A 9,420-nucleotide genomic window follows, 5' to 3' on the forward strand; every position below is an offset into this window, starting at 1 on the left:
TAGGGTGTTAATGAATTCTTCTTGAAACCTTTTTGATTATCTAATACAATTTTTATGATTTTTTTTTTGTCAATATTGTGAATTATTTTATTCATGTTTAATGCTTGTGATTGATTGACCTCCAATTGCATGATTTATATAATTCTAACCTAAAATATGAAAGGTGAAGGTTAAATATGCTTTAGTCAAATAATCATAATTTGTATTGGACAAGAGTACCCATATAATTTGTGTAGCTTAGGGATTACGTGTTTAATGTCTGCAATTTGTTTAATTTACCACATAGATGTAGGAAGTTTCTTATTGTAGAGAGTTATGTGTCATAATAAGAATATAATTTGCAATTGTAATCCGCTATCACAGTAGAGATAGGTATTCTGGAAATTGTGTTAGAAAAGCATAGGTGGATAGCTGATGAAATTGATAACCCTATATTTAATCAACTGAATTAGAAGTTTATTGTTGAGTTCTTTTCTGTTCTTGATATTTATTTCATATAATTTATTTGATAACTTATTCAATTTAATCTTTGTTAAATCAATTAGAAGTAAAGATTGATTCTTGATAATTAGTAGATAGTCCTTGTGGGTTCGACACTTTACTTAAATATACTACTTGTTCGATTGCATGCACTTGCGTATTGAAAAATCCACAATAGAAAACAAAGGATCTAAACCCTTTGTAGAATCAATGGTAGCCTAAGAACTCTTCAGCACAAATTATTTGGAGAATGACAGCCAAGAACAATTTTCTCTAAACCTTGCCTTAAGATCTACCCAGTACAAAGAACAATGATTCCCAGCTCACACCCTTTGATTTTCTCGCCTCTATCTTCAAGTCTATTTTAGTTTCTGATACAAAATGACCTATCTAAGGCCCTGTTTGACATGACTTTGGAAGAGCTTTTGAAATGCTAAATTCACTTTTACATGTGTTTGGATGAAACCTGAAAAATATATATTTTTTAATTTATAATAGTTTTTTAGAGAAGTAATGACTCACCAACTTCTCCAAGAAGAACTTCTAAAAAAATACGGGAATCTATTTCTTAATTTAACGAATCTTTCGTAATACCTATTTTACCCATTTTTTATAAAACGAAAAAAGAAAATTACATACTTATCCTAATTCAAATTAGGATTTCTATTAAAAAACTATATTTTTTAATTTTGTTGAAATATTCTATCTAGTTTACATCCAATATTAGAATACAATTTCTTCCTCTAACCATATTCAGAATTTTATATATGAATATTCAATTTAAAATTTTAGTTTTAAATTTTTTTGGTTCTTTCTTGTTACATTGTCGATCAATTTTTTCTTTTTTTTATTTAATTAATTAATATGTATGTATGTATGCAATTCAATTTTTTTTTAAAAAGAACGATTGATTTTCAAATCAGCTCAAACATAAAATACCTATTATTATTACAAAATTTATTCAAGGACAAATTTGACATATTATTTTATAATAGCTTTTATTTACTTACCAAACACTTTAATTAAATAAAAGCTAAGTCAAAATAGAAATCCAAAGAGTAATTAGAAAACTCAAACTTTTACTTTTCTTCTTATGTCTAAAAAGTAAAAGTAAAATCTATGCTAAATTAATAGGCTTTAAGACTCTTTTATACATATGTATACATCTTTTAGACCCATTCGATAAGAATGGCCAACTTAATAAATGAATAAAAAAATGCCTTAACGAAAACTACTTCCAAGAGGGCCATTCAACATCATTTTGTTATGTGAATTAATATTCAACATATATGCTAATTTTTAAGGTCGAACCACTATAAACATTTGAGTTCTTCATCTCTAAAAATCTCAAATAGTTGTATCTCTTTATTTCTTTTGCTTAAAGAAACTCAACGTCAAGAGAGAGGCTCAAATTTTGGACTTCAAATTTGAAATGAGTCAAAGAAATGTTTGAGTACGTAATTTATTTTAGAACTAAGCTATGAGCTTGAAAAGAGAGAAACTGAGGGGAAATTAGATGAAATTAGGTTGGAATGTGCAAGAGAAGAAGATTACATGCATTTTTGTTGTCTTTGGCACGAGGAAGGAGGCAAGGTATGTATATACTCTTTAACAAGGGTTTGTCCTCACTAAAACAAAAAGTCATTCCTAAAAGTAATATGGGGGGTTTTATTTTAGGTTGTCCTTAGCTGAAATTTTTAATGCGTGCCATATTTTGCCGCATCACTTTTTGTCACGACCCAAGGCATAGGTAGTGGCAGATATGTAATATCCATAACTTGGGTAGTCAACAGTCAAACTTTAAGCTTTGTTGGAAAATAATTCTTATAAGCGATCCTTTAATTTATACCATAGACTACAATAATCATAAGTCCAAAAATAATATAATATCTCCTATAATTATATAGAAAATAATAGTAATAAAATTAGGATAACTCTCATCATATATATGTTTAAAAGTAATATTTCCATAGTTATGCGATCACCAAATAGTTAAATTTAATAGGTTACAAATCATAAAAATATACTTAGCATCTGTAGTTCCACAAAACTAAATAACACAACTAAATTCCAATTCATATACCTTACTAGAATCAGGAATAATTCACAAGTCATACACTTCACATAGAACATGAAACCTAAAGAAAACAAGATTGGAATAAACTAGGAGAAATGCGGACTTTGGAACCCCATCCATCAATCTCAAATTGAGCGTTTTCATGGAAGGGATAAATAGGGGGTGAGCTTATAAAGCCCAGTAGGACTACAACTATTCACAAAAGACCCATAGTTTTAATAAAATTCCTGCATGGTTAGCTTTTAAAACAAAACAACTCATCATCATGTGTAAACAAAAACAGGGAGACCACAAATAATCACAAGTGACGAACTACATGTGCACATCACACCGTCCACTAGATCCCTAGTTCTCGATACCCACCATAGAAAATTGACATCCTAAATCGGGTAGTCAGACCTGATAACCACCACGAGAGTGAGGCTCATAACACTTCCTGTAAACAGATGCTAGGTCTTTAAGCCTACAGGTGAGTGAACACTTGACCTACCAATGATGACACAAAGACTAGGTCATGAAATAACAACATGCACAAATCACTATCACTATGGCTCTCGTCAATATAACCAAATGCAAGTAAACATGAATAGCAATAAACATATTCCCTTAAATTTTAGAAAATTGGGCAGCATAACGACTACATTTGAATAAAACCCAAAAAATCATAACCTACATCAATATGTATACAAAAATATAATTTGGGACACAGTTCCCTCAGAACAATCCAGAAAAACATGCAGATTGAGTTATCCATTTTCAATTATTTTATAAATATCAAAATTGGAATATGTTTAATGCAATTCAATACAAATAAAATAAGTCAAATAATCCATACCTCCTTAGAATTGTCAATCCGAGTCCAAAGCAACACTCCTAAGCTTAACGATGATTCTAAAGTGATTTAGTCTAATTTTAATATCACGTTTTTCTTACGAGAATCAAATGAGCAAACAATTATCATCAATGCATTCCTTATTCCAAATCGTGTCAACGACATAAAATATGACTATATTTAAAATTTTAAGTTTCAAAACCTCACCCAAGTGGTGCACATTGGCGGTTAGGGATGGCAAAAAAACCCGGTGGATCGAGGCGAGTCGGAGCCCCGACCCGACGGGGCGGCCTATGATCCGAAAATAAGCGGGGCAAAACTGGGGCGGGTCGAGATCCGACTCGACCCGCTAGCAATTTAAGCAGGTCGGATCACGACCCGACTAAGTTTTTTTTTTTTTTGGTAAAAAATAATTTTTTTAAAAAACTATTTAGGGTGATCCACAAAAATATATATATATATATATATAAATAAAACAAAGCATATTTAAGAGAGATAGAGAAGAAAATTGATGTTTTGCTTTGAAGTATATAAATTTTATTTTATTTTAGTATGCAAGACCATTTATAAAAAAAAATTAGGCAACTCATTTATGTATAGTATGAGAGATTTTCTTGCCATTTATTTTTATATTGTAACATTTTAAAAAAATAGTCTTTCTTTTATTAAAGAAAAAGAAAAAAAACCTTACTGGGTCGGGTCTGACCCGCTCCATCACATCCGGGGCGGGTCTGGCCCAACCTGGATCAAAAATCTTAACGGGGCAGGTCGGGTCAGGGCAGAATCTTAGCGGGTCGGGGCAGATCTTTAGCGGGGCGGGGTCGACCCGCCCCATTTACATCCCTATTGGCAGTTGGTGGCGTCAGTGAGTGGTGCACCGACAATGTCAATGAAGGAAGACGTAACATGTATCAAAACGACCCCTGCGATGAGTACATCACAAATGTGCAACCCATTAGTCCTTGCCGTGGGTGGTTGTAGAGAGAAACAGGAAGAAAAGAAAAGAAAAAGAAGAAAAAAGAAAGAAGAAGGCCATCAGGGAAGAAGAAGAAGAAGAATAAATCTATTTTTTTTAAGTAAATAAAGAGTGGACCCCACCACTTAAAATAAAACAATATTTTATTATAAAAAATGATGGGTTTTACACTTTGAGTGAGGACAAATTTTTTTTTTGGTAAATCAGATCTGTGTATTGCTTAGACTATCAATTTACAAACAAACAACACCTATTTTATAGGCCTGTCAAAAGTCTATTACAATTTCTCAAACCAATCTCTATCTATCAATTGTATCTTGTTAGTCATAATGCATCTAATTCTATTCTTTACATTAAATTGAATTTTTTAAATAAGTACTGTTACTGTATAAACTCTACGTTTCCACAAAGCCTCATTTCTAGCCCACCAAATCTGGAATATCAATGCAGCCAATGCCACCATGAACACTTGCTTCCTGAACCTACTGATTCGTGACTTAGCTATCCACTGCATTAGATTTTGCAAGTTGAAAGCTACTGATTTCCAATCCAGCCAGCTCTTAATATGCCTCAAACAAGTAGAGCTCAAATAACAATCAAAGAATACATGATATCTTGATTCCTTGCTACTATCACACAGAATACAATGATTATCACTATATATATTGAATCTGAAAAGTCTATCTGTAACGCCCTGGCTACCCCAGAACAGTTACGGTGAACGGTGAACCGGAAATTTGACCCGCTACCCGAGTCCTTTGGTTAAAAACGTGATCTAAGTGTCATTAACAGGTTAAGGTATAAAACCAGTAAAAAGGAAAGGGCACTTTTCATTAAGTAAATACACTGCTCATGAGCCTTTTAAAATGTTTACAAGTAGTTCAAGTTACAAAAGAGTTGCTACAGTCCCAAATATACAATCCTCGCCGGCCTAAGCGGCAAAAATAGGGTAAACCCCTAGTCCCTCTGAGAACTCCTTAACCGTGGCGGTCAAGCGGCCCTGTATGTACATCACACCGCCCAAGCTCTCCACTCAAGGCTGGCCAAGCTTTTCCTTTCCTTTACCTGCACCACATAGCACCCATGAGCCGAGGCCCAGCAAGAAAACACAATATAGCATGATATAATATCAACAATAATCATAGTTATTCCTTCAGGACTATCAGTCCAACAAATAGGTGACAATAGCCAAAAGTCACAATAATGAGCATCGCTCCATCTAGCCATGTGACGATAGGGTCACCAGGGCTTAACTGATAGGTGATTCTTTCATAAGTTCGTTCAGGACAGGTGCATGGTGATTGGTCACCAACATAACCTTCCCCACGACTCTAGAGTCGAAACTATGGACAACGTCCCTTAGCCACGTGACAAACGGTCACTGGGGTCAAATACCTTGGCTATAATCATCTGGTCGTAGACCAGGCAAGTGCTTATAAGTTCCTCGACCCTAGGGTCGGTTTAGCATTAATGCCATAGAGCCATTCAATGCATGATTCTCGACTTTAGAGTCGGTCCCTGACTAGTCAGTGTCTTAAGCAGATAATCAGCGTTCAATAACATTTAATATGCAATCCATGTCCACATATATCAACCAGCATGCCTCAAATATCAAACCACGCATGCCATATTTCTATACAGGGTGCAACCGTATTCATACACTGTTTTCTTACCTCTGGTTCGAGTGAGAATAATTATATGAACGACCCCTGAGAACGATCAACCTTTAAATTCCTCGACGGTCACCTGGTCATAACCAAAATGTAGGATTCATCAATAAAAATGATAACTGAGGGTTTCCAAACCAAATCCCAGCCCCCGAGACATCAAATACTACCCAACCGGGTACCAGGTCCAACCCCGAGGCCTATGGTTTGAATCCCCAAGCTAAAAACCTTATTTTAGCAAAATTGGCTCTAAGGGCCGCGGCCCCCTCTGCTGCGCCGCGGCGCGCCCCCCTGACAAAGAAGCTCCCCATTTGCCAGGCGCCAAGGGCCGCGGCGCTCCCCTGCTGTGCCGCGGCGCTCAGCCCAGAATGGCTAAGTCGGCCACACGAACCAGTTTTCTCCCTGTGCATTTTTCCTCTCAAACCAGTCCCTCAAACCATCTTAAAACCTTCTCCAAACATGTAATTGAACCCCCAAACCTTACCTATAACACCTCCTCACCAAAACCCAATCATCTAACACCAAAAACTCCCTTTAATCCTCACTCCCCACATCAAAATCCATGAGTTAAAAACCAGAACGAAAACAGAGTACTAACTGAAATTAATGGTCAAAACTCACCTTGAGACTAGCTTAAACCTCCCACACAGGCTAACACAAGTGCTCCAACCCAGCCTTGAGTTCCTCTAGCTTGAATTATCACCAAGAACACACAAAACCCTCAAAGGAAAAGTGAAGAAGATGGAGCAAGGAGGATGTACGGGAAAGGAAGAGGCAAACTCTGTTTTTTACTCTGTTTGTTCTACAGCTTCAGCCACTTAAGTCATATATATCCACCCCTAAAAAGACCAAAATGCCATTGTGACATCTAAAGCCTTTCAAACTACTCTAGGGGTAAAATTGGTACTTCTAGCTTAACCCGTTAATTATAATTAACGCTTCCCATTTCCCGCTAATCTCAATATCCTCAAACTTCAATATTTCATAACCCGTTACCCTAAAATCCCCGGTAACGCGATAGCCTTTAATATCACCCCGAGACTCACCCCGAGCCCCTAGCTCAAACCTGCTATGACCAAACCGATAATCACGTTTAACGATCGTCTCATGTCGGAATACTCGAACCAATCCACATTATAATGTGGTCTCACAATATGTCATTAACATACAACAAATATTCAATTATACCCTCAACAGGCCAAATTACCATAATACCCCTGCAAACAAATGTGGACTCACATGCATGCATTTAACATTATATTATAATATAATTCTCATAAACATGCATAAACACATTTAAATGGCATAATTAAACCGTTATGGCCCTCCCGGCCTACTAAACCAGCCATTAACCATAATAGGGAATCCGGGGCATTACACTATCCTTCAATTGTAACTTGTCCAATAGAGCAAGCCATAAAATGAATCTATGCTTTGGTATGATGGCTCTATTCCAGACTTCCCTATACCAGGAAACCTTTTAGTGTGACGAAACAAGAGCTTTGTATCCCTCTGCGTTCTTGTAAACCCCAGTAGAGCAAATGTGTGCCATATTTAGATCCTTGTATTTCTCCTTAACTTTGACAATCTACTTCCAATACCAACTACTGTCACTTGGTGCTTTATAGTCCCACCATTCGGTCTCTCTAATATACACGACATGTACCCATCGTACCCATAAAGAATCTTTTTTCGATGCCACTGCCCAGACATACTTACCAATAGCTGCTGCATTCCACTCCTTGATCCTCCTAAAGCCCAAACCTCCTTCAGCCTTGGTTTTACATATATCCTCCCAAGAAACCTGCCCTGGAGTATCAGACTCAGACAATCCTTTCCATAGAAAGTTCCTGCATATTGTATTTACTTGTTGCAAATTTTTTTAGGGAGAATCATTATCTGTGCCCAATATGTATGAATTTCCATTAGTACTGCATTAACTAATGTTGCTCTGCCCGCATAGGATAGGTTCTTAGTGCTCCATAATTTAATCCTCTGGACCATTTTTTCCACTAAAATTGTACATTCAGCTGCTGAGATTCTCTTTGCACAAATAGGTATCCCCAAGTATCGAAATGGTAACTGTTGCCATTTGAAACCTGAAGAAATGATTATTCTTTGAACCTCCAAATCGTCCATGTTGCTGCAATGCATAGCTAATTTCAAGGCATTCGATTGAAGTTCAGATGTTTGGGAAAAAATTTCAATCCTCTGAGCATAAGATAGACCAATTTAAAGTCCCCATGACAGAACAATAGGACATCATCTGCAAAACAGAGATGATTTAGTTGGTGAGGTCCGCATCTATCATGAAATTTAAAGCCTTCTATCTTGCCAATCTTCAGCATTATTTGGGATAAATATTCCATCCCAAGAACAAACAGTAGTGGAGATAATGGATCCCCCTGCCGTAGTCCTCTTTTTGCTGCAAAAAATCCATGCAAAGACCCATTAAACATGAGATTGAATCTTGGTGTCCTTACACATGTCATAACCAACTTAATAAACTCAGCAGGAAAGTTGAAAGCAGCTAGCACTTCCTCAATAAAATCCCACTCAATGGTATCATATGCCTTCTCCAAATCAAGTTTAATCATGCATTTCGGTTTGGAATTGCTTCTTTCATAATGCCTGAGTAAATCTTGACACATCATTATGTTATATGCTATATACCTCCCTTGAACAAAGCCACTTTGATTCTGAGCAATAAGATCCAGAAGTACCTTCCTCAATCAAGAGCAGACTAACTTAGTTGCAACTTTGTACACAACATTACAACGAGCTATAGGCCGAAAGTCCATAATAGTTTTTGAAAATTTGCCTTTAGGAATAAAAGTTATAGTTAATCTCTTTCAGTAGTCTTCCAGTATGCAAAAAAAACTACTGAATCCATTAGGCCCAGGGGACTTAGTTCCAAGAATCCTAAAAACAACTGCTTTCACTTCTGATTAGAAAACTCTGATGTTAGAACACACCTGTGAGCTGCTGTGACTTTCGGGCCTTGATTAATAACCTAAGGCAACACAGATTTCCTTCCTTCCATTTTACTTCCTAAGAGGCTGTAATAAAACTTCAAAAAAGCAGCAATCACTTGATTCAATTTATCTACCCAAACACCATCCATATCCTTGATTGAATAAATCCTGTTCACATTCCTTCGATGTCGAATACTGTTGTGAAAAAAAGAAGTGTAATCATCGCCATTCTTCATCCAATGTATTTTAGCTTTCTGTTGTAAGAATGAAAGATAATTGGCCTTTATGTCTTTATATATTGCTCGGGCCTCTGTTTCCTTAGAGATAAAATCAGGATCAAGTGGTTTCTGAATTAAATATGCATGGCTGGCAAGTAGTACTTGATAACTCCGAGCATAAAGTGCTTTAATGTC

The sequence above is a fragment of the Humulus lupulus genome, chromosome 5, assembly GCF_963169125.1.
Source record: "Humulus lupulus chromosome 5, drHumLupu1.1, whole genome shotgun sequence".
Classification (NCBI taxonomy): Eukaryota; Viridiplantae; Streptophyta; class Magnoliopsida; order Rosales; family Cannabaceae; genus Humulus; species Humulus lupulus.